Consider the following 27235-nt stretch of genomic DNA (forward strand, 5'->3'; position numbering starts at 1 on the left):
CAAAATCAATCTCTTAGCATCTCGAAATCCTTTCAAGTGTTAATATTTTATCATTCATTTAAAAATAGGTAATGAAAAACCAAAAAAGAAATAGAGCAGGGATTTTGATGGCCTCAAAGCTATCCCCAATTGAACTGATTCAGCTCCTCTTAAAATGATGCCATCTTCACTTCCTATGAAAATATCAATGTTTTTGAGGGATAATAGCATGTGATTGTTAGAATGGGTGGGGGAAATCTTTTTTTTTTTTTTAAACATGCTGCTCAGGACTTTTTCTGAGCAAGAACGCTCAGGAACACAGTTCCAGCTGGCTTTCCATCAGGGGGTGTGGCCTAATATGCAAACGAGTTCATTCTGGGCTTTTTTAATAAAAAAGCCCTGATGCTGCGAGTTTTAGTTCATAAACCGTTAAACTATAGCTGCCAGTTTGCTGCTCAGAGAATATTAGGAGAATGCTGATTCATCAGAGGTCCACCTAAGCCCAGCAGTCTAATTTTTGCAGTGGCCAACCAAATATTTCTGGAAAATCCAAAACAGAATATGAAGGCTGTCCCCACTCCCTGCACTGTTGTTACAGAGTGTCGCCCTTCTAAATCCATTGGACTTGAAACGGTGCCACTTTGCTTAGGATGGCACACTGTAAATTAATGGATTGAGACCTTCAGCATCAGTGGCATCTCCCCACTGGTTATCCCCTTATTCTAGGGATAATCCAGCCCTTCTCTACTGCTATAACTAGCAAAGCTTCATGACCCTGTGCAGGAGGGGAGCATATAAAAGGCCTGGGGAAACAATAGGCAAGAGAAGCCAAAGCTGCTGTCTTTCCTGCTTTGTCAGAGAATAGGGATGTACATTTAGACAATATCTTTGGGCATTCTAAGATGAACCCACTATTTAACATAATTAATATAAGTAAATCAAACACTTGTTTGGACTAGGATTAGGAAGAGCAGGGTTCAGATCCCCACTTGTCCATTAATATTTACTGGATTGCCTTGGGCTAATCACTAGCCTACCGTACAAGATTGTTGCAAAGGAAAAAATGCAGGAGAGGACGGCTATGAATGTCGTTTTAAGTTCTGTTCTGAACTCCATAGAGAATGGGTGGATTAAAATCCAGTAGAAAGAATGCAGTAATTCCTGGAAACAGCTTGATCTGGCCATAATTTCGGCACTTTGTTATCTGGTTTCAAGTTTCCAAGCAGCAGGAGGATCAGTGAGAAGACAGTGTGACTCAGCAGCAGCATCCAAACCAAGAAGTTTGCTGATATTCTTGCCAACAGGACCACTGTCACTGGCAGTTCTGTATATGTTTCTGCTCTCTTCCTAACACTGCAGGTTTCAGTGGTTATAGCAAGGCTTTCTCAATTCTATCTGTCCTCTACTGGCAGTTGTCAGTTTGCCTGTATGACAAAGGATAGCTGAGATGATGCTTTGCTGGTAATGGCTGGCAGGCAGGCACAAGGATTGGACTCTGGAAGGTTGGTAGAAGACCAAGCTAATGTTTCGTACATGCATTCCCTCAATACACACATGAGTTAGAAAGCTTATTGTTTGGGCTGATAGGAACAGTTGCTAAGATTTCATCATCCTTCCCCAATACACACATACTACAAATTAGCCTTGAGCAGGAACTTTTTTTGAGCAGGAATGCAGTTCCAGCTGGCTTGGTGTCAGGGGTGTGGCCTTATATGCAAATAAGTTCCTGCTGGGCTTTTTATACAAAAAAGCCCTGCGTGAAACAATGGTGACATCAGGGGGTGTGGCTTAATATGCAAATAAGTCACTGCTGGGCTTTTTCTGCAAAAAAAGCCCTGGCCTCGAGATATCCATGATCAGGAAGGGCCCTCTTTCTCTACGCATGATCTGCAGGATCTGAGAGCAGTTGTAATAAAAAACACTTGAGAGGAAAAGACATCAGCTCTCCAAACCAATGTTTTCCTTTTGCACTAAATATTGGGCTGCCTTGCCCACTCAGGAACTGAAATGTTATTCAAACGAAAGTTGTAGAACTGTGCCCTGGACTTGAACACGCACAAAGTTGCCTTATGCTGAATCAGACCACCAGGTCAGTATTGTTTGCTCAGACTGGCAGTGGCTCTACAGGATTTCCAATAGAGGTTTTTCGCATCATCTACCGCCTGACTTTTTTTCACTGGAGATTCTGGGGATTGAACCTCAGACCTTCTACATGCAAACCTCAGACCTTCTACATGCAAAGCAGACCTCTCAACATGCCTACCAGACTTCTTTATGATAACTCATGCACATTCAAAGGACCATATTATAGACTAACAGTGCAATCCTAAGCAGAAAGAGCCAAAAAGGCTCTGGCTCTGGTTGAAGCTAAGCAGAAGTCCTTAGAGCTGGGGACCACCACCAGCTGTTGTTCAGATGAGCATAACACTCTTTGAGGAGTTTAGTGGAACTGGCGGTCATGTAAATATGTAGCTCCCAGACCACTCAGGGCTTTGAAACTTATTACCAGAACCTTGAACTGGATTTGGTACTCCACTAGAAGCCAATGCAGCTGGTGAAGCACTGGTTGGATATGTTCTCTGAGATGATACATGCTGCTGCATTTTGAACCACCTGGAGCTTCCAAGTCAACCTCAAAGGCAGTCCTGTGGAGAGCATGTTACAGTAATCTAGCCTGGAGGTGATAATTGTGTGGATCATTGTGGCTAGGTTACAAGGAGAGAGATAAGGAACCAGTTGCCTGACCAGCTGAAGATGGTAGAAAGCTGTTCTGGCAGTGGCCAATACCTGTGTCTCCATTTAAAGCAAAGCATCCAGGATCATGCCCAGACTCCTCACTGTAGGCAGTGGCATCAGCAACACCCTGCTGAGAGTTGGGAGTTTGATCCCTAAGTCTACCCCTCCATGACTCAGGCACAGTACCTCCATTTTTGATGGATTTAATTTCAGATGGCTGTGCTGCAACCAGCCAGCCATGGCTTCTAATGTTCTGGCCAGAACCTCTGAGGCAGCATCCAGTTGGCCATCCATCAACAAATGTAGCTGTATCCAGTATGCTGATGAAAATCCAGCACAAATCTCCAGACCAACTGAGCATGTAGATGATAAATAACATAGGGGAGAGGGCTGCCCTCTGTGGGACACCATACACCAAAGGGTAGCATGGTGAAATCCTCTCCCCAATTGCCACCCTCTGTCTCCATCCATGGAGAGATGTGAACCACCACAAAGCAGCTCCCAACACCCCCACTTTGGCAAGATGATGGGCCATAAGGTTGTAATCAACCATGCCAAATGCCCCTCTTAGATCTAGTAACAAGAGCAGTCCTGACTCACCTTAGTCAAGGTGTCTTCAGAGGTCATTCATGAGAGCAACCAGAGCCTCTCTGTCTCAACCGGACTGGGATGGGTCCAGAATAGAGGAGTCATCCATGAAAGTCTGCAACTGCCCCACTACCACTTTCTCAATTACCTTTTAAAACTGTTTAAATTGTTATGCTTTTAAAAACCCTTTTAAACTGTTATGTGATTAGTTACTATGGCAGTGGAGGGAAGGAACTGAAATACAGAACCACCTTCAGGTTTTTATGGAATTCATCTGCTATAGAAGTTGCCTGTAAATATTACCAGTATGAGAGGAAGAATAGAAGTTCTTGGCTCTGGATGGCACTGATGAACCAAGTTTGTCTGAGGGTTGACTTGTACATTATGCAGGGTCCCCAACCTGGTAACAAGCAGGTATGAATTGTGGTTGTAGGTTATTGTCCATTTTCACATGTGGGGTGCCTGATTTAGACTGGGATCATGTCATATGTGGAGAAGGGGCTCCAGCAGTTCCTATAGCAACCCAAGACGTTTCCCAGATTGGGAAAATGGTTCTAGGAGAACTGCTGAAGCCCCTTCTCCAGTTCTGATGTGGTCCTGATCCAGGCCTTGTATGCAGGAATTTACAACAACCAGCAACTCCTATTACACATGATGGAGAGCCCAAATCTAACCTTTGCACCCCATGATGTGTAGTAGGGCAGGTTTTTCCTCAAGATCTGAGAGCACCTCTTAGAATCATATTGTGTCAGTGCTCCATAATGACTGACAAGACAATATATGATAATTTCTTGTGTATGGTGGCTTCCCACTTTCCCCCCAGGCATGTTTTCTGGTCAGTATCAAGTCTGATGCTTTCGGGGTTAGTCTAAAGTTGAATCTTCTCAATCAGAACAAAAAATTGAGCCGGGCTTGGCAAATGTATAATCACCTAGTAGGAGGTTTATATTAAGAGGGCCAGGGCTCTTTTTCTAGCAGGAACTCCTTTGCATATTAGGCCACACCTCCCTGATGTAGCCAATCCTCCTGAAGCTTACAGTAGGCCCTGTACTAAGAGCCCTCCAAGCTCTTGGAGGATTGGCTACATCAGGGGGGCATGGCCTAATATGCAGAGGAGCTCCTGCTAGAAAAAGAGCCCTGAAGAGGTCTATTTTAAAAGCGTTGTGATTACATTTAAAAGGTTGTAAAATCAAATTATATTTTTTAACATTGACCTCAGCATTGTTTCCAGGGGCTGCAGAACACAGCAAACATGGATTATGGTTCATATTATGCTTATGTGGTTGATGGTTATAATTACATGCGAATCAATGGACATTCTGAAGTGAAATTATTTTCCTCAAGGCTCCAGAAAGCAAGATATAATCTGCAAGACATTAGCAGCCTAGCTGTTCGAGGGTATTTTCATGCATAAGGCTCAGAGCAGCTCTCGCTTCAATCACATTTGTAAAGAAATGCAAAGCCTCTGTTGACTAGAAAGTTCATTTGCATGACAAATCTCTCTTCCGCTTTCTCTTCCGAATTAACACTGATGAGATGATTACATAAATAGTGTGTGAGAGAAGACTGGACCCTGTTAGAGAAACACCAAAAACTTCTGGTGGAAATGCTACTGAAAGTGAAGGAAATCTGCAAGAGGGCTTCTGAATTTGCTGAGCAGAGTGGGCCGACACAAGCACTTCAGTTCTATTTTGTAGGCGTGACTAACAAGGCAACTTGAAGCAGGTCTGCACAGAATCCTATTCAAAACTATTCAATGAGGCTTACTCCCAGGATCTTCTCTGTTTATAAAATGGAGGTAGAAGATGCCTAGGGTAACAAAAAATAACTTGATTCAGCTCTTATCAGAACCAAGATATGTTGGGTTGGATCCAGGCAGCTTTTTCATTCTGACTGATTTCTCACTAGTGTTGCTCTGCCCCCAGACTTCCGTCCTCCCCTCAGTGCAAGTGATCCATTTCCCACCAGTTGTTCTGCAGGTGCATTTTGATGTGGGGCTCCTTCCAATTCCCCATGCAGCATCATAATTCTTAAAAGAGAGCATCACAAAACCATGCAGGGAATTGGAAGAAGCCCCGCATCAAAATGTGCCCACGAAGCAGCTGGTGGGAAATCGATTGCTTGCACTGGGGAAAACAGAACCCTGGGGGTGGAGCAACACTAGTGAGAAATCACTCTGAATGAAAAAGCTGCCTGGTCTCAATCTTTGCCAATTTCTCAGTTTATTACAATCCCATTATCAGCTGACTTGAACATCTTGACCTATTGCACTTAGAAATATGGTTACCAGGTCCCTCCAAGGGACAGGTGAGGGAAGGTAGGAGGACTTATTGGCAGTGAGGGGAGGCCTAGGCATTCTTCTCAGTAATGTTCTTAGTGAAATGGCAATATAACTTCCGGTGTGCAACAGAAATGATGCCATCACATTGCCTCTGACACAGGGACACTCTGGTATTTGTGCAAAAACCCTAGTGTAGAAGCTGTTTTTGCCATAGAGCTTTTGCCAAAATACCAGAAGGTGCTGTGTCTCCAGCAACATGATATTGGATTTATATGACTTCCAGCACACACTGGAATTGAAAGCATTCCATCGCCAGCGACATTCTAGTATTTGAGTAAAAACTCTATAGTAGAAGCCATTTTTACCATAGAGTTTTTGCCCAAATACCAGAGTGCCCTGCATTGCTGGTGATGTGATGATGTCACTTCTGGTGTGTGCAGGCAATGGCATCACCACATTGCCATTGCCATCACTGCAGTCTCCTCTCACTGGCCTCCTCCCACTGCTAGTAAGTCCCTGCACTGGCCAGCTATTTTGCAATGGGAGGTAGGGTCTGGCAGCCCAACTTGAAAGAACAAGATAAGTTGTTTCATTTTCTGACATATTCATAAGTCTATCTTACTAAAGAAGCTAGTTATTGAATTCTGCAATTATTCTGGTTTGATTTAAATTCTGAAGTGCCTTTTTTGTCAGGATGAAACTGCAACCATCTATTTTCCTGGCCAAAATAGGAAAACCATTGTTAAAAATTATGCTTGTTCTTGCATTTAAATGCTCTTGCTTCTGAACATCATGGAATTCTACTCAGGATTATTCAGTGGAGCTTGCATTTAAATGATCTTGCTTCTGAACATCATGGAATTCTAGTTTGGTGTAGTGGTTAAGTGTGCGGACTCTTATCTGAGAGAACCGGGTTTGATTCCCCACTCCTCCACTTGCACCTGTTGGAATGGCCTTGGGTCAGCCATAGCTCAAGCAGAGGTTGTCCGTGAAAGGGCAGCTGCTGTGAGAGCCCTCTCCAGCCGCACCTACCTCACAGGGTGTCTGTTGTGGGGGAGGAAGGTAAAGGAGATTGTGAGCCGCTCTGAGACTCTTTGGAGTGGAGGGCGGGATAGAAATCCAATATCTTCTTCATCTTCTTCTTCTACTCAGGACTATTCAGTGGATCTTAACACCCAGGACAGCAATCTTCAGATTGCATTAAAAAAGTAAAGGTAGTCCATTGTGCAAGCACCAGTTGTTCCCGACTCTGGGGTGACTTCACATCACAAGGTTTTCACGGCAGACTTTTTATTGTCATGGTGTAAAATGGCATATAGAAAAAATGTTTTAAAGAAAATGAATAAAATAGGAAAATGAGCATAGAAAAGAGACAAAACCCACCAATGAATAAGTATGAGAGTAAACAAACAAAAGAGAACACAACAAAAAAGTATTTTGTTTGGGTACATCTCTATTTGCTGGTCCCTTCTGGCCACTCTTAAAAGCACAGTTTTGCAGGACTTAAAGCAAGCCCCCACCTCACCCCTCCTGCTAAATGAGACACTTCAATATGAATTTTGGCCAGATTATGGGTTATTAATAGTAATGACATATCCAATTATAAGGTCCTTTCTCCCCCTTAGTTATACCATAATATACTAGGATAACTGGTCTCTGAGCCAAACTGTTCCCACAAATGCCACCAGATCCCCCAGTTGCCAATCCCAAATGAAAAAAAAAAGGGAATGTGGAGGGAATGCAGCAAAAGTGCTCACAGCCTGACAGCAGCAATCTGTTTGGAAGGGCACACAGGACATAGAGCTTTGGTGTTCCTTACAGCCTTCCAGGTGAATAAATTGTTGGCCAGGATGCTAGAAGCTCACAGTTGTGCTTTGGTTTGGGAATCTCATAATGACTAAGACTGAAACTCTCCAGGACTAGGGTAAAATGAAACTGTTGTGCCTGAATGTGTGCATGGAAGATCTTGGATTTTCAAAAGACTTTTGACAACATACCTCACCAAGGACTCTAACTTAGCAGTCACAGGATAAGAGGATGGATTCTCATATGGATTAAAAATTGGTTAAATGATAGGATGTAAAGAGTAGGAATCAATGGACAGTTCTCACAATGGGGGGAAGTAAGCAGTGGGGTCCCACAAGGATTGGTATTGGGAGTAGTACTATTCAGTTTGTTCATGAATTATTTGTAACTAGGACTGAACAGTGTTAGTGGCCAAGTTTGGAAAAATATGCAGGATCGTGAAAACCAAGGATGACTATGAAGAGCTCCAAGAAGACCTTCACAAACTAGGTGAGCAGGCAACCATGTGGTAAATGAAGTTCAATGTTGTTAAGTGTAAGGTGATGCACACTGGGGCAAAAAACCCCCAACAACCCAGCTTCAAATCTAGGGTAATGGGGTCTGAACCAGCTGAAACTGAGGGTGTGATCACATGAGCAGTTTGGCCTACCTCCCCTCTGGATTTTACAGGTGTGTTCACACATGCACATCTGGTCCCTGAGCTGCACTCATCTCTACCTCATCTTCTGATGCCTTAGCTCTGTATTAAATAGCTGCTGATACTTCCTGGTGGCAAATCACTGAAGCACTTCCATAGCACATTTTCAGGCAGTGTAAAAGGCCGGGGTGCACCATACACATGCAGGAGTGGTCTAAATGCACGGCTAAGAGTGTGTGCAGCCCGTGCCTGTGTTGGGCACAGTCTGATTGCTATAGTGCGTCTCTTTCTGGGGCAGCTTTTTTAAAGCTGAGGGACTGCTACAGCAAATCCCTAGTGTGATCCCACCCTGAGAGAGAAACTGATCTTGGGGTCATAGTGGACAGCTCAGTGAAAGTGTCAACCCAGTGTGCTGCAGTGGTGAAAGAAAAAGGCAAACTCAGTGTTAGGATTATTAGGAAATGAAGTGAATATAGAACTGTGATATTCTAATGCCCCGGTATAGATTAATGGTATGGTCTCATTTGGAATACTGTGGCCAGTACTGGTCACCATATCTTATACAGGACATCTGGAGGTGGCCTGCCCACTCGGACCTCCCCCTGCCTCCTGGGTGATGGATCTGGGAAGAGGCTGTGCACCACCTGGCCTCCTCCATGGTGCTTGCCCCACCCTACCTCCCACATCCTTCTGCCTCTCTGCAGGCAAAACTGGAGGACAGGGAGGGTGCGCACGGTGGTGCAGCTAGGTTCTGAGTGGCACAGAGAGCCCGTGTGTTGCCCAGCTGCCATCTCTCCCCTTCCACTTCTGGAAGGCGACGCAACAGCAGCTGGACACTGCACAGCCTCTTTGCGCCACTCAGAGCCTTGCTGCACTGCCTCATGTATCCTTCCTGCCCTCTGGTTTTGCCACAGGGCGGGGGGGGGATTGGGGCTTTACCTAGGGTGCCAGATGCCCTAGGGCCACCCTTGAGGACATCAGAGTGGGACAAAGTACAGAAGAGGGCAACCAATATGATTAGGAGGTTGGAATTCTTTCCCTATGAGGAAAGGCTGAAGAGTCTGGGACCGAGTCTGCAGTTGCTGTTGCTCCGACTTAGGCTTCTGCTTTCATTGGATCAAGTGATCATTTCCCCACCAGCTGCTGCATGGCTGCATTTTGACCTGCAGCTCCCTCCAATTTTCCTCATGTCTACTAGATTGCTAAAAAAAACAAGATCCAGTTGACACAAGGGAAATTGAAGGGAGCTGTGGGTCAAAAGGCAGCCGTGCAGCAACTGCTGGGGGATTGATTGCTTGATCTGATGAAAGCAGAAGCCTGGGGGCAGAGCAACAGTGACTGCAGAATTAGGAGTAGATAAATTCATGGAGGATTGGTCTATGGAACCTCCGCATTTAGAGGCAGTTAAGCTCTGAATCTCAGAACCAGGAGGTAACATCAGGGGAAGATCTCAGCCTCAATGCCCTGTTGTTGGCCCTCCAGAGGAACTGGTTGGTCACTGTGTGAGACAGGATGTTGAACTAGATGGATTGAACTAGCAGGGCTTTTCTGAATGTTCTCAAATGAGCTCTGCTAGGGACAGATAAATATGTACAATGTGGGATATATATTATCTGGTCTTGGAGCTCGATTGGATCAATGTGATGGCGCATGAAATACAGCATATCCCGAGAGGCTAAAGGAAAGTCAAATGCGAGTGAGTCAGTCTGAGAATTATGCTGTGGCAGCTTGTCGTTTTTCATGGCAGTGTTTGAAGTAAAGCTGACCTTGATAATGCAGCACATGAAACTGAGATGCTGTGGTATTAAAAATGCTGTTTTTTCTTGAGATCAGCCTGCAGAGAGATTATTTTCTTAGACATCCGGGGGGGGAGGGGGTGTCAATAAAAATTCATATATTCCCAACCTTAATATCTGCTGATATACATGGCAGATATACATAGCATGAGGTAACAAATAATAACATTTATAAGTTGAAGATAGGCAATCACTGGGCTCTAGTTCAAGTTAGATGGGTCTAATTAAATCCCTGTAGACATGTTTTGGAGCAAGGGGGGGACATGCAGAGAATGACAATATGGCTAGCAGTATAACAGTAAACCCATTTTGAAATATGTGCCCTTTCTGACTTCTGAAAGATGAAATATCTCCCTTTCTTTCCTTTGATATTGATAACCTTATACTTGTTGGAAGCAAATATAAAACTTCGGCTATAATGCTACTTCCTCACAGAAAAATCTAATTTTCTTGCAAACTTCCTACCAAAAATTGATTGGCATAAGAATCCCCCTGAGGTCAGGAGAGCAATAAAAAATCTAGGAAGCCTTATAAGTGTTAATATTTATTTCCAAAGCACTTTGGGCTGGTATTGTCTCCATGCTCTAAAAATTATAGACCTGCTTCTCATCAACAGCAGATAGAATGCTAGGTTGGTGCCTTCAGACTACAGCTGAGGGCTCACCTTATGTAATGGCTCCCCAGGCAAAAGGTTCATACACCTAGAAATTCAGTACCTCAAAGAGAAAGCTAGGTTAGAAATCTTTTTCCAGACAGGAAGACATGGCCGGGCCAACAGTGGGTGGGGGATAAGAGCAGACCCAGCCAATGGAACTTAAGTACACTTGAGTGGTGATTGATGGTCCAATAGCTGATGCAGTGAGCAGCACAGGTGATGGGAGAGCCAAAAAGGGCCAATACACTTGGGCTTTTCTATATATAAGATGCTCTGGAACAGGATGTTCTAAAATAGCCCTCAGAGATCACAACAATTATGTAATAAAGATTTATCATAATTACAGACCATCATTTTCTAAATGTTACTATCATTTTCTAAATATTTGATGACTGAAATGCAGTGTATTTCTGCAGAGGAAGCATTCTCTCATGTGACATTTGAGAAGATATTCCTGTTAGCTTCCTTGATCCTGGGCAGGCATCTTCCTCGTATCTGTGAACTAGACTTCTCCCACAATTTTGGAGGCACTGGTGATACCTGCAGAATTCCCCATATCTATCAACAAAGGTGGATCCTGGAACTGGAATTCGATGGTCATACAATCCATATGAATCTGCCATATACTGAATCAGACTCTTGGTTGATCAAAGTAAGTATTGGCTACTCAGACTAGTGCTGGCTTTTTAAGGTCTCAGGGTAGAGCTCTTCAACTATTGCCTGATCCTTTTAACTGGAGCTGCCAGGGATTAAACCTGGGGCTTTCTGCATTCCAAGTAGGGTTGCCAGGTGTGACTCAGGAAATATATGGGGACTTTGGGGGTGAAGCCAGGAGCAAGGTTGTAACAAGCAGGATTGAACTCTGAAGGGAGTTCTGGCTGTCACATTTAAAGGAATCATGCTCCTTTTAAATGCCTTCCCTTCACTGAAAATAATGGAGGATGGGGCATCTTCTTTTGGTACTCATAGAATTGGACCCCTTGGCCAATCTTTTTGAAACTTGGGGGTTTCTTGAGGAAAGGAACAGATGCTATGCTGAAAATTTGGTGCCTCTACCTCAAAAAACGACACACACACACACACACCCTGAGTCCCAGATACCCATGGATCAATTCTCCATTATACCTTCCACAATGGAGCGCCCAGTGGACATTCAACACCCCTCTCATTTTCTGATAACTCTAAAGTGGGGGAAGGGCCTCCAAACCAGAGGATCCTCTGCCTCCAACTGAGGATTGGCAACTCTAACAAGCAGATGCTCTGCCACTGAGCTGAAGTTCCTCTCTGATTATCTGAATCCATCCATTTGGTTGACATTGCTGCTCCTAGAAAACAGTGGGGAGGGGTGCCAGTTGACCTGACTGCAGGTTTCCCTGCTCATTGGAGCAGAAGATACTCCCAACAAGACACATTCATTGTTCAAGGCAAATTTCTGTTCTTCTTGTTGCCTATCATAGGGAGTTTGCCACAATATTCACATTTCTGCTATGTTTCTCAGTGGGCCTCATCTTCCAAGATCCAGAACTAATAGATTGATGCTTCAGAAGAGGTGGAAAATTGTGACAGTAAGGCTTATGTTACTTGGATGTAATGCCATGACTTATACAGCCTTTTTCTGCTTTTGAGGGAGTGGCTACAAGGGCTGTAATCATGGTTCTTCAACATCAGAAACATAAACTACATTAAAGGGATACTGTAAACCAAAAAGAATAAAATTCCCCATGTAGATATTACTTCCTATTATAAAATCTTGAGTCCATGCATGGTTTATCGTTTGTATACAAAAAGACATGGGATTGGAGCCAACCATCTTCCTAGGAGCTTTCTTCCGATCTAAGGAGCCTTCCTTCAACTTAAGTAGCTCTTTCTCAAATGAAAGCTGGAGGAAGGCTTCATACTTTGCTCAGTGAAATGAGAGGACAGTGGTAGAACTTGTCTCATCTGGTCTTGTATGAAAAGCCCCTAATAAATAAAGCCAGTCAGTTAATCTTTATCATGGCCCAAAAGGCATACAGAAGCAGATCAAACATTAATCACCTAAAATTCCGCATATATGACTCAACCCAGTCAATGAAAATGGTTAGAGGTTATCAGAGTAGATTATACACAAGCCATTTTCTCAGCCCATATTTACATAGCAAAGAAAAACAGGTTGCTTACCTGTAACTGATGATCTTTGAGTGGTCATCTGTGCAGTCACACACATGGGTTTTCCCGTTGGAACGAACCCGACCTCAAAGAATTTAAAGCTAGCCTAGGCATTTATTTTGGTGTGCATTCCCTCTCACTCTGGGGAGCAGGCATCCACTGTGCATGCCTGGAGCGAAGGGAAGGTGCTCCACCCACCCAGTTTCTTCTAGCCGCTGTACAGAGGAATCTGAAAGGTAAGCATAGCATAAACCAGCAGTGGGGAAGGCTGGGCGGGCGTGTGTGACTGCACAGATGACCACTCGAAGATCATCAGTTACAGGTAAGCAACCTGTTTATCTTCAGCATGGTCTCTGTGCAGTCCCACACATGGGTGACTGGTAAGCTGGAGTGCACAGAGGTGGGTGCTGGTTCTGAAAAGGAACGGCATGGATTAAGTATGCATATAAACACCCAAAAGTATTGTACTTACAGGAAAGAGGACTGTAGGCTTCAATCAAAGATAGAGCGAAGTACAGCTTGTCCGAAGGACACGTCTCGCTGTGCACGGATGTCTAAGGCATAGTGCATGGCGAATGTTGATGTAGAAGACCAGACTGCAGCAGCACAGATGTCTTCCATTGGTACGCCCTTGGAGAAAGCCGAGGACGTAGAAAGAGCTCTAGTGGAATGGGCTCGTAAATGTTCTGGTATAGGTTGTTTAGCTAGTTGGTAGCATAATGTAATAGCAGCCACAACCCACTTCGAGAGTCTCTGGGTAGAGATTCTTTGCCCTTGTTTATAAGTTCTGTAGGCTACAAAAAGTCTCGAGTCCTTACGTAAAGGGCTTTTTCTATCAATATAGTAAGCAAGGGTCCGGCATATGTCAAGATTGTGTAAAGTTCGTTGGCCCGTGTCACTAGGATTCTGGAAGAAAGAAAGTAATGTGGTTGGTTTTCCCAGATGGCAAGGTGAAACGACCCTTGGGAGAAAGGTTGGATCAGGACGTAGAACCACTCTGTCATGGTGGAAGACAATGTAAGGTGGATCTGTTCGGAAAGCACAAACATCGCTAGCTCTTTTGCCAGATGTAAGTGCCACCAATAGCGCTGTTTTCCATGATAAAAGATGCAGTGGGATAGATGCCATTGATTCAAAGGGAGGTTTCATTAGTTGACTCAGAACAAGGGACAAACTCCATGTAGGTTGCAGTTGACAAATTGGGGGTTGTAGGTGTAGAATGTCTTTGAGGAATGATTTTGCAGCAGGATGAGAAAACACTGTGCATCCTTCAATATGTGGATGGAAGGCTGAGATAGCGGCCAAGTGAACTTTCAAAGAGGAGTAGGCGAGGCGGAGTTGGAGAAAGATAAGGTGTATGACAGGATTTGAGCTATAGAGGATGATGTGGGTAAAAAATTGTGGTGGACGGCATACACAGCAAATCGCTTCCATTTTTGAGAATAAGACCTTCTGGTGGATGGTTTTCTGGCATTTAATAGAATGTGTCGGACTTCTGCAGGAAATTCTAAAAACTGATCCTCCATACAGTCAGTCGCAGGAGCCCCAGATTGTGATGTAGGACCTTGCCGTTTTGTTGCGAGAGGAGGTCCCGAGTTTGAGGGAAGTAATTAAATACACTGTTGGAGAGAAGGAGAAGTGTGGTGAACCATGGTTGACGGGGCCACCAGGGTGTGATTAGTATGCAATCGGTCTGATCCAATTGGATCTTTTGCAGCGCTCTCGTTATTAGCGAAATGGGTGGAGAGAGGTAGTGAAGCGGACCTTTCCATTGGTGGAGAAAGGCATCTCCCGCAGACTGAGTCGCTGGAGGACCTCGCATGCAGAAGCATGTGCATTGGGTATTGTCCGGGGAAGCAAACACATCTATGACCGGAACTCTGAACGTTTTGAAGACTGGTTGGAGATAGCATCATTTGAGCAACCATTCGTGATCATTCACGAGTTGGCGACTTAGGGTATCTGCTTGAGAATTTTGGGTCCCAGGCAGATGCACAGCTGTCAGATGTATGTTGTGAGCAATGCTCCAATGCCAGAGAGCTAGAGCTCTTTTGCACAGATGGGTAGATGCAGTACCTCCTTGCCGGTTGATATAGAACATGGTCACAATATTGTCTGATGTGACCTGAATGTGTAGATCGTGAAGAGATGGCAGAAACGACTTGAGTGCTCTGTGGACCGCCAAGAGTTTCAGACAGTTGATAAGGAGGGATTTTTTGTAGGCTGTCCACTGCCCTTGCACCGTTAGTGTGTCGAAATGGGCTCCCAACCCCATCTCGAAGCATCTGTCGTGACAATGGCTGATGGAGGTGATCTCATGAATGGCATCCCTGCCAGAAGGTGATGTTCTATTGTTCACCATTCCAGTGCTGGAAGAATGTGATGTGGGACTGTTAGTAGAGTTCACTGGCATTGATGGTGTGGATGGAATGACCTTATGAACCACAATTGTAGGGGTCTCATGCGAAGCCTTGCACGACAGAGGACAGAAGTCGTAGCCACCATAAGGCCCAGCATACGTTGAAAGATGAGAGCTGTCCAGGTGGGATGAAATATGATGGCATTGGCTAGAGTCTGAATATTGTGAACTCTGTCTGTCAGTAGGGAAGCTTTGTGAGCTATCGTTGATAGGCGTGCGCCTATAAATTGGATGTCTTGTGTTGGGACAAGGTTGGATTTTTGGAGGTTGACTTGTAGGCCTAGTGAAGATAGAAGTGTTAGAGTAGTCGAAATGTCCTGTTGAAGTTGCTGTTGGGATTGAGCCACAATGAGCCAGTCATCTGTGTATGGATATATGGAGATTTTCCATTGACGGAGCGACGCTGCCACCACCGCCATGCACTTCATGAAAACTCTTACTGCTGTCGAAAGGCTGAAGGGAAGAGAGTGAAACTGATAGTGGTCGTTCTTGACAGCGAACCTCAGGAACCTCCTGTGCAAAGGTTGATGGTAAGATGGAAATAGGCGGCTTGAAGTTCTATAAGTGCCATCCAGGCATTCTTGGGAATTAAAGGAAGAATAGACTGCAGAGTGATCATGAAGTTCTATAAGTGCCATTCAGGCATTCTTGAGAATTAAAGGAAGAATAGACTGCAGAGTGATTTTTGTATCGGATATGACGGTTGAGTTTGCGGAGGTCAAATATTGGACGTTGTCCATCTTTCTTTGGGACCAGGAAGTATTGGGAATAGAACCCCGTGAGATGGAATTGAGGTGGTACTGGTTCTATGGCTGCCTTGGCCAGCAAGGTAGCGCTCTCTTCCTGGAGAGGTAGAGAAGGAGGAGTAGGTATAAAGTGATGGTGCTTCGGGGGCAAATCGAACTCTATGGTGTAACCCCTGTGGATGATTGCCAGGACCCATGAATCCGATGTTATGGATTCCCACATAGGGTAAAAGGAAAGAAGTCTTGTTGTATGGGGATGGAGATGATGTATCGGTGATGGTGACATCAGCAAGTCAAAAAGACTGTTTTTGGGCCATAGTCGCCTTCTTAGTCGATTGTGGTCGTAGTCACTGCTGGAATGGTTGCTTGGCTGGTGGAGCTTTGCGTTTCCAATAATCAGCTTGCCTGGGTGAATGGGGGCGCTTGTAGAAGGATGATTTCCATTCTCTTTGCCTGTTAGTTTGAGGTTGTTGCTGGCTAACCCGTAATCTCTTGACTCTCTTTCTGCTGTCATCTACTGTGGTTAAGATGTCATCGGTGGTTGCTTTAAAAAGACCTTGGCCGTCAAAGGGCAGATCTTTGATTTTAAACTTTATATCAGGTTGAAGTGATGAGGAGCGAAGCCAGGCATGTCTACGTAAGGCAATAGAGGTGGCCATGGTTCGCGAAGAGCAAGCAACAGCATGCCGGACTGAGTTGATTTGTTGCTTACTTATGTGGTTAAGCTCCTGTAGAATCTTAGAAGCTTGTTTCTGTGAAGTTTCGGGTAAGGTTGGGGCTAATGTATTAAGTTGGGACGATAAATTGAAAGTGTAGGCAGCAAAGTAGGCCAAATAATTATGAATTTTGGATGTAGCGGTGGAGAAGGAGTAGAGTTTTCTGCCCAGTGTGTACAACTTCTTTCCTTCTTTTTCCGGTGGGACAGGGTGACGTGTCTGCTTTGATTTCGAGGATGAATGCACAATCATTGAATTTGGAGCAGGATGATTGAATACGAATTTTGAATCTGGTGCATGTATTTTGTATAGGGATTCAATTCTTTTAGACGTTGGTGGTACTGATGCAGGCTTATCCCAAGCTTCCTTCAGTGCTTCCAAATGGACAGGTAACATGGGTAAAAAGGATCCTGCAGGCAAATCCGCATGGACCAGGTCATGGACTACGTCTGATACTCTCGGCAGATCTGTGGTTAGTTTTATGTTGAGTGTATTTGCCATGTTTGTGAGTAAATCCAGATAAGCTTTGGATCCCTCAGATGGAGGTAAGTCAGCTGGCTTTGTGATATCAGATGCAGGTGATGATGGTGACGAGATTGAATGTGATGACTCAGAATTTTCGGCTTTGGAATCCTCCGGAGCATCTATGGGAGTCGTGGGTCTGTCAAGTGCAGGTGTTGTCAATGTTAAAGGTTTCGTCACCAAGGTAGGCTGGTCTGGTTGTACTATTTGTTTAGATAGAGTGGATGTTGAAGGAGCCGATGAGGTTTGCTTTGGTTCCTGTCAGAGTCGATAGTAGGCTTCATCAAGGTACCGATGATGTGGATCTTCAATATGTCTGTAATGATAAGCTTCCTCTTGGTACCGAGGTTGATAGGATTCCTCACGGTACCGAGGTTGGTCATGGTACCGATGTTGGTATTCTACAGACGGTGATCTAGAAGGCCTGTAATAGCGATGGTGTCGGCATGGAGATGCAGACTGAGATCTGGACTGGCTGTAATAATAATATCGATCTCTCTGTCGACTTGGAGATCTTTCACGGTACCGACAAGCCGGGGATTCCCGATGGAGTGGGGAGACAGCAGAATCTCGAAATGTTCTTGGTACTGATATCTCATGGAATGAATGCACCTCAAGAAGGTTGGCTCGTTGTGTTTGGATTCGAGGTGATGGTTCCATAGACTCCGTGGCTAAGATGTCTTCAGGCAGGGACTCGTGAATGGATGGTGACCGGGATCGAATCTGTATGATCTCGTCAGCAATCACATCAGTAGGCATCGAAAGTTTTGGTGGAACAACTGGTACCGTGGACTTCGATACGAAGTTTTCGATACCAAGGTTGTACTCATGATATCTGAAGCTCTTGAATCCGATTGGGTCCTTGAAGTCGACTTCGAAGCGACTTTCGACTCCTGTTGTTGCTTAGACGAAGGTTCCAAATGGTGTTTTCTCTTGGATTCGTCCGACTTTTTAGTATGTTTGCCAAACTTAGGCTTACTGCGAGCCAATGCCACTGAAGCTGCTGGTTTTGCCACATCCCTTTGTGGGGTCAGGGAAGGTGGCGAGTTTTGGGACCCAGAAGCGTGGGACATCACAGGCCACAATGAAGACTCTAAAAGATGACTCTTCAGCCTGGCGGCACGGTTTTTTCTCGCCTGTTTCCCAAATTGGCTGCAGTGGCTACAAGTGTCGGTCCTGTGGGCCTCCCCCAAACAAAATAAGCACTGAGAGTGTCCGTCTGTTGAGGGGATTTTTGTCCTGCAGCGAGTACACTTTTAAAAAGTGGTTTTCGGATCCTTTCCTTCCATACGCCCGGGAAGGGGGGGGGAAGGGAAAGGAAGACGAGACGATAGTAAAGCGGGTTATATATATATACACACACACACATATATATTACGATACCAGTAGAAGATCGAAGAAGACAAAGATGAAGACGATGAAAGACTACAAAGGTTGGAGAAGGTAATAAGGCTAGTAAAGTTGAGGAGATGCAACGAGGAAGGACTATCCCAAGCGGCGGTTAGAAAGAAACTGGGTAAGTGGAGCGCCTTCCCTTCGCTCCAGGCATGTGCAGTGGATGCCTCATCCCCAGAGCGAGAGGGAATGCGCGCCAAAATAAACGTCTAGGCTAGCTTTAAATTCTCTGAGGTCGGGTTCGTTCCAGCGGGAAAACCCATGTGTGGGACTGCACAGAGACCATGATGAAGATCAGCAACTTAGTCACTTGTACAGCAATTCCATGGTCATCCCCAGCCAATAACATATGCAGATTCTCCTGCAAATTCTGATTAACTAGAGAAAGATTCTGTAAGCATAGTCCTTACAGCAGGAACTTATTTGCATAAAAGCCCAGCAGGAACTTATTTGCATATTAGGCCACACACCCTGACATCACCATTGTTTCACATGGGGTTTTTTTGTAGAAAAGGCCAGCAGGAACTCATTTGCATATTTGGGCACACCCCCTGACACCAAGCCAGCCAGAATTGTGTTCCTGCTCATAAAAAAGCCTTGGTTCTTTGTTTGCAAAGTCTACCCATTCAGTATATTTTAAGCACAGTGGAAATGTATTATAATTATAGGCTTGCCAGTCCCCAGGTCCTAGCAGGGGATCTCCCAGTTTTGCAGGCTCCTTCCCACCACCAGCCAGCTGGCTGGCAGAGGGAAACTCCATCCCAACAGCCATGATGTGCCTCCATCCCAACAGCCATGTTGACAGGCTTAAAAGAATCTTGCAAACTGCTTGTGTTCAGGACTGTGTGTGTGCCTTTAAATTTCAGCTGGAGGAAAGCTGCATGGATGGTGTGAGCAAGCAGAGCCACATGTAAACCATGTGAGAAAGGATGAGAAGCCAATACAGTCCCTGTGTTTGCTTTGCATTGGTTTCAGAAGTTATGTGTATAGTAAAATGGAGTTAATTAGAATCTGGTTATGGAATGGAGGAAAACTCCATTCCCTAGGCTGCTCTCCTTTCATTTTCCTGTTGATCTGAAGCAGTTGGTGGTAATACAGCAGATGGTTACATCCAGCAATTCCTGCAAATAAACTGCCCAGTGAGATCACAAAAATATGTGCTTGAAAACTGTGTTTATTTTGGCTTCCTTGTGAGTGTGTGGGTGGATGTGCATGTTCACTTTCATTTAGTGGAAGTGCAGTTGTTGGGGGATGAGGAAATTAAGACTGTATTCGGAGGAACTGCACTACTGTATTTTTATTTGTTTCTTTTAGGGAATGGAAAAGTCTCCTGGCTGCACCCCCAAAGTCTCCAGATATTTTCTGAGTTAGACGTTGCAATCCTATATAATTACCATCAGGGCTTTTTTTTTCCTGGAAAAAGAGCTGCCAGAACTTTCAAGAGGGAAATGAAGAAGAAACACACAAGTGCCCCTCATGACATTTTAAACATTTTTTTTTTTTTAGAATTGTGTTTCCTCAAAGAGGTTCTGGAACTCTCTTCCACTGCATTCCCCAAGGGAAAAAAAAACATGACTACCACGTATGTTGGAAGCTAAAGGCATTGTGCCAGATATCTCTTCTTATGCTGGCGTTTCAAGGACCGTTTTTGTTATGATTTGATCATGCAGTCTCAGACTTTTCTGCCTTTCTCTTAGTTCATTTAGCAATTTTGGAGCTTACAGAATTTCTTCACTTTCATGTAAGTTGTGGGTGAAACTTAAAGAGCTTCTATTGCACCTGAAGAATTCTGTCGAAAAGCCTCAAGACACTTCAACAGGGGGAAAATTTAGTCAGATCCCCACAAATTGGAATGTTCCCTGGAGCGGAAGACTGCACTCTTTCTGAACATCCCTTGATATCTTAAGTGGCAGTTGGATCCTGAAATGTCTTTTGTAGGTTTGCCACATGATATGTGGCAAATATATTATTTTATGGTTGCCATTCATCTGGGGGAACTTCCTGCCCATTTAATACAGGCTCAATATGTGGAAATAAAGCTTTTCATGGCATTGAGGTAAATAACATCTCAGTAAGCTTTTATTAAAGGAACAGGACATTTTTCTTCTCCAGGCTGCTGGCAACCCTAACATGAGTTCAGGTGACAGTTTGCTTCTTTTCTCTATTCTCTCTCTGCAACCTAAGAATCATTGTAGTTAGCAGGAGAATTTACATGGATGGAAAAAGGGCCTGGATTACTTTTTGTAACCCCCAGAGGTTTTACAGTTCATTATAGAAAGCAGTATTAATTAACTGAAATGTTTCCTCCTTCACTAACTTAAATGGAACACGGTTGCAGTTTGCCACCAGAAGTTCTCACTGGGGCATGCTACATCCTTCAGTCAATCAATCAAGTGCCTATAGTAGAGGAATGGCTGGTTAAGATGATGGAATTTGCAGAGATGGCCAAACTTACACCTCTGATAAAAGAGAAGACTTAATGTTATGCATACATGGTGTTGTGTATATGGACTCAGTGTTTCGTGTTAGGGCTTAGTTCCTGCCTGGTTCATTGGAACCTTTAGGACTGAACTTGGGTAGAGGGAGGCAATGGGAAGCAGGATCCAAATCCCTGCTTCCCTGGACCAATCATCAGCCCCTGCTGGTTCAAATGATCCAATGACATTCTAGGACAGGAACTACAGAGTATATATAGTTGGCCCTGTTAGTCCAATACTCCAGTCTTCTTAGTGTAACCATTACCATGCTGTAACTTCATGTATCGAGCCCACTATTTAACATATGGACAGGGCCAGATTAAACCCTGTGGAGCCCCCTAGGCAGTCAAAATCTCAGGGGCCCCCTCACAAATTATCTCAGAGTTGGAGCCACCGCACAGCAGCCTGTGGCCCCAGCTGCAGCCTGCAGGCACCTTCTCAAAAGCCCCTTTTATATGTATGAACATATGTATGAACATATGAAGCTGCCTTATACTGAATCAGACCTTTGGTCCATCAAAGTCACTATTGTCTTCTCAGACTGGCAGTGGCTCTCCAGGGTCTCAAGCTGAGGTTTTTCACACCTATTTGCCTGGACCCTTTTTTGGAGATGCCAGGGATTGAACCTGGGACCTTCTGCTTCCCAAGCAGATGCTCTACCACTGAGCCACCGTCCCTCTAATTTTACGAAGCTGTGGGGGAGAGACAGAGAGAGGCAAATTTGGCACTGCCAGCAGCAGCTGCACCAGGCAAGTTGGGCAAAGAGGGGCTGGCTGCACATGCAGGTGGAGAGGGCTGCAAGCGGGGGGAAAACCAGGGGGAGAAGCTGGCTCAGGGCCCCTAAAGGCATGGGGGCCCATAGGCCAGTGCCTGCTTGGTCTAATTGTTAATCTGGCCATGCATATGGAAACCCTTTATGGACTTAACATAAGATAAAATAAAATTCAGGTAAAACAACTCTAAATTTTCAAGAAAACTCTAAAGATTTTTGACAAGATTATTATAGCTTCTCATTTATTTGCTTATTTTATTGATTTATTTTATTGATTTAACCCCTATACAATGCTGTTTTGCACATTGTTGTTGTTGTTGTTGTTTTTGAGGGGCATAGAAACTTTATTCAGTTTTGTCCAGAGTCTCAGCAGTCTTCAGCTAGAAGGCACGATAGGCCATGCTCAAGGATTCGGATGCTACTGGAGTGGAGGATATGGCAAGCAGGGATGGATCAGTGCAAGCGATGTGCCTCTCGCTCCAATTCCAGCAGTGTCAGCATGTCTCCTTCCCAGATTAGGCTTTCACATTGCAGATGATGGAGCGGCTGGTGTCATCCATGATTTCTACCTGTACCGGCATGCACTGGCCTTGGGAGTCGATCTAACTAAGCACTTTGGTCACTTGGGCCAGCTTGATGGGCTCGTGTCAATGGCAGAAACAACTGAAGAGTGTTATTTTTTTTTCTTTTCCTGCCATATCTTGAGCAGTTGCACAGCAAATACAAAATAAAACAACCTTTGTTAACTTCAAGACAGAATGATGGGGGAAAGCTGTGCCTGTTGAATTTCTAGCTGTTGGACTGCTATGAAGAACATACTGCTTCCGTCAAGCAAAGACAGCAATTCTCATGTGAATCTGTCAAAGCTCTCCCTTTCCCTAAAACAAAACAAACTCCCTTGAGCGTACTCTCTAAAATTTCAAAGATCCTTTCATTGCATGATCAAAGTGTTTAGGGGAAAAAAACTGTGCATAAGAAGGAAGATTGCCACTTGTTTTTGAGACAAAAAAGAAAAAAAGAAATTAACTATACTTATGAAGAATAATTAGTTTATTTCTTTCTTACATAAGCCATTTTCTTCACTATGGTCACCGCAGAGGTGAGAGTTTGTGTAAAGTGCCATCAAGCTAAATCTGACATACAGTGACCCCAGCAAGGGGATTTAAGGAAAGTGAGAACCAGATCTTTGCCTTTGCGATCCTCTGCAGAGTCTTCCTTGGTGGGCTCCAAAGTACTGATTCTACTAAGAATCTGAGATCTCACAAGACTGGCCTATATATCACACTGGCCATTCCTCAGATCAGAGAGACTAGTAAAGATAAATACAAATACTCAATAAAGGCTCTTCAAGCAGTGGTTCAGCCAGCCCTGCCCCCTGAAGGGATAGTCCTCAGAGCATCTGCCCTGTCCCTTATTTTAATGAAGGGATGGGCATCCTCGCTCCATGGACCTAATGGACCTTAATGCACCCGGGGATCTCGCCGTCTCAAGCATTCACACACGCATTCACTGCTCCATTCAGCCGACCCCCTACAATCCTCTCCAGCCGGCAGGTCACAAGGCCTCCTTGCCTGAGTGGCAGAATGGGGAGCAGGAGAGAAAGAGGAGAAGGGTGGAAAGGAGGGGCGGAACTTTGCTCACCTGCCTGAAAAGTCGTCACTCTCTCGATGGCTTGTAGGCGCACCTCACCCAAACTCCACCCTGGGAGGAAAACCTGTAAAGCAAACACCGGGTAAGCAGGGACGGTTCCTGAGCTTCCCTCCGCCGGCAGCCTTCAGGCATCTCCGCTGCCTTCAGTCGGCCAACATCAACCGGCGGCTGTCAGCCCGCATCCACCTGCTTCGATCTATGAACCTCCACTAGTTCCCGATTCGACCCATCGCATTCACACACGCGTTCACTGCTCCATTCAGCCCACCCCCTACAGATGGGCACGAGCCAGGGAAACGTGGCCCTGTTTGTGGCTGACCTATGAACTCAACCACAAATAGAATGGTCTGTCGGGAGCAGAAGGCAGGGCTTTAATAGTGGAAGGGGAGAGGGAGCAGAAGATAGAGGAGAAAAAAGAGGAGGTGAAGTAAGAAGACAAACTGGAGGAGAAGACGGAGGTGGAAGAGAATGAAAAGGAAAAGGAGCAAGAGGAGGAGACTAGGAGAAGAGGGAGTAGGAGTAGGGGGATCAGTAGAAGGAGGAGGAGGAGGAAGACAAGGAGGAGGAGGTGAAGTAGGAAGAGGAGGGGGAGAAGAGGAGATGGAGGTAAAGGAGCAAGTGGAGGAGGAGGGAAAGGGGGTGGATCAGAAGTAGGGGGAGAAAGAAAAAGAGGAGGAGGACAAGGAGAGGGAGATTGGATGCACTACCAGAAGGAGTCTCCGAGCGGCTCACAATGTCCTTCTTCTCGACACATCAGACACCCTGTGAGGTAGGTGGAGCTGAGAGAGCTCCAACAAAAACTGCCCTTGAGAGGAACAGCTCTGCGAGAACTTGTGACTGACTCAAGAACTGTTTTCGCACACAGCTCAAAACGGAGTCACGTCCCTCTTCACTGAGCAGCGTCTGGTCGGATTTTCCAGCATCTGTGCCGGAGGAGCGGGAAGAGCCGCGGCCTCTGCGTCGCAAAGGGTAACTGGGTTTTAGCTATTTCTGTTTGCGACGCAGAAGCCGCGGCTCGTCCTGCTCCTCCGGCGCAGACGGTGGGAAATCCAAACAGATGCTGCGCAGTGAAGAGGGACGTGACTCCGAGGTGAGCTGTGTGCGAAAACGGTTAATGTCACATCAGCAGGTGCGTGTGCAAGAGTGGGGAATCAAACCCGCTTTTCCCAGATAAGAGTCCGCGCACTCAACCGCTACACCAAACTGGCTCTCAGACTCGGTGTCACGGGCTGGGGCCAGGCCAGGCAAAGTCCAGGGGCAGTCCAAGGTCTGTAGCTGGGTAGCAAGGAGGGTCCAAAGCGCCAAAACCGAATCACAGTCCAGGTATCGTAGGTCAGAGGTTCAGAAGCCGAAGTCAGGGTGTCCAGAAGTCAATGCCAGAGTCAGGGGGTCCAGAAGCCGAAGTCAGAAGCCGAAGTGAATGCTATAACATCAGGTAAGTGACTAGTTGCTTCCACAAAGCCTTCTCTCAAAGCCCACAGCTATATAGCCCTCTGCTGTCTGTTGCCCATTTGGGCTAATTGCTGACGCAGAGGGCAGCCAGGATCCTGCTGAGACTCAAGCACCTTCACTCCTAGAAGGGACAGAATCCTTTCAAAACTCAGGGCTCAGGGAGCGTCTTGCTCGTGAGCGTGCCGCCCTCCTCCGATCCCTGAGGTCCTGACGAAGGCGGTCACGCACATGAGCCACCCGAGAGGGCGAGGCAGGGGGGCTTAGATCTTCTCCAGCAGGAGGCAGGGGCACTGGTGCAGGTGGCAGGGGCACAGTTTCTTCTGCAGGCTCGGCTTCTTCTGCAGGGCACCCAGCACCCATGACACTCGGAGGGCTTGTCAGGCCGTGTCTTCTGGTGCCTGCCAAAGCTGAAGGGCAGCTAGCAGACTGAAGGGCCTCCGAGTTGCATTAAACCCCTGCTTTGTGCTCTAAAGACAAACCGCCACAGACTATGGAAAGTTCCGGAAAGCTGGTGACGGCAGGCTGCCACCAACTTCGGCTCGTCAAGCAGGAACCCGCTAAAATTAGCCATGAAGCCCAGTCTGTGAGCCGCTTCGTGCCCACCCCTACACACATGCGGTCCATCGGTAGGAACGGAATGGGCAGCCCAGCCCTGTCCCTCTGAAGGGATGGGCATCTGAGCACCCGCCCTGTCCCTTTGAAGGGATGGGCATCCTCGCTCCACGGACCTAATGGACCTTAATGCACCCGGGGCTCTCGCTGTCTCAGGCAACGGGCCTTCGGGATTCCATTTGCTCACGCTTTCACTCCCCTCCCCCTAGATGCCCGCTACACAACCCGCTCTCGCTAACCGACTGCTGCCGGCTTCTGCTAGCCGACATCATCAGGAGGTTCGGGGCCTGGCATCCCGCCAGGCTTCAAGAAGCCAGGTACCCCCTGCTTACACTGCAAGCCCTCCCGCTTTCGCGGAAGAACTTGCCTGTTGGAGCCTCTACCGTCTTTCCGCACGCCTTTGGATGTGCTCTCCTCCTCTCTCCTGGGCTTTTTCCTGCTACCTTGCCTCAGTCTGGTGGAGAAACGAAAAGGAGGACTTCAAGGCCACACTGGGAACTGAGGGCCCTTTTCCCCTCAGCCCACTGGGGGACTCCTTCACTTCCTTTCCCACGCCCTGCAAGAGTAGAGCGTAGGGATAGGGCGAGATCTCCTAAAGCCACTGAAAATTTCCTAGTCCGGTGGATTGGAGCTCTCTCCTCCCCTTTTCCGGAAAATGCATCTAGAGTTCTCCTAGTCTTCTTCTTGTTTTATGAATGGAAGACTACCTCAAAAAGCAGAATCAAACTTGATCACTGTAGCAAACTCTTCCCCCCAATTTTTGCTTTGAAGGGGCAATGCTAGGGGCCTACTGGCCTACCATTGGGCGGACCACTTAATACACCTCCAGCTCGCTTGATCAGGGGAAGCATTTACAGCTCTCTAATGAGGGTTGTTCCTTCCTTCTCCTTCTATTTGTCTGGGCAATCCAGCTTGGCGGAATGCCGCGGATGCGGCAATCCTCTCCAGTTGGCAGGTCACAAGGCCTCCTTGCCTGAGTGGCAGAATGGGGAGCAGTAGAGAAAGAGGAGAAGGGTGGAAAGGAGGGGCGGGACTTTGCTCACCTGCCTGAAAAGTCGTCACTCTCTTGATGGCTTGTAGGCGCACCTCACCCAAACTCCACCCTGGGAGGAAAACCTGTAAAGCAAACACCGGGTAAGCAGGGACGGCTCCTGAGCTTCCCTCCGCCGGCAGCCTTCAGGCTCCTCCGCTGCCTTCAGTCGGCCAACATCAACCGGCGGCTGTCAGCCCTAATCCACCTGCTTCGATCTATGAACCTCCACTAGTTCCCGATTCGACCCATCGCATTCACACACGCGTTCACTGCTCCATTCAGCCCACCCCCTACAGATGGGCACGAGCCAGGGAAACGTGGCCCGGTTTGTGGCTGACCTATGAACTCAACCACAAACGGAATGGTCTGTCGGGAGCAGAAGGCAGGGCTTTAATAGAGGAAGGGGAGAGGGAGGAGAAGATAGAGGAGAAAAAGGAGGAGGTGAAGTAAGAAGACAAACTGGAGGAGAAGACGGAGGTGGAAGAGAATGAAAAGGAAAAGGAGCAAGAGGAGGAGACTAGAAGGAGAAGAGGGAGTAGGAGTAGGGGGATCAGTAGAAGGAGGAGGAGGAGGAAGACAAGGAGGAGGAGGTGAAGTAGGAAGAGGAGGGGGAGAAGAGGAGATGGAGGTAAAGGAGCAAGTGGAGGAGGAAGGAAAGGGGGTGGATCAGAAGTAGGGGGAGAAAGAAAAAGAGGAGGAGGACAAGGAGAGGGAGATTGGATGCACTACCAGAAGGAGTCTCCGAGCGGCTCACAATGTCCTTCTTCTCGACACATCAGACACCCTGTGAGGTAGGTGGAGCTGAGAGAGCTCCA

Source organism: Heteronotia binoei, chromosome 1, assembly GCF_032191835.1.
Source record: "Heteronotia binoei isolate CCM8104 ecotype False Entrance Well chromosome 1, APGP_CSIRO_Hbin_v1, whole genome shotgun sequence".
Lineage (NCBI taxonomy): Eukaryota > Metazoa > Chordata > Lepidosauria > Squamata > Gekkonidae > Heteronotia > Heteronotia binoei.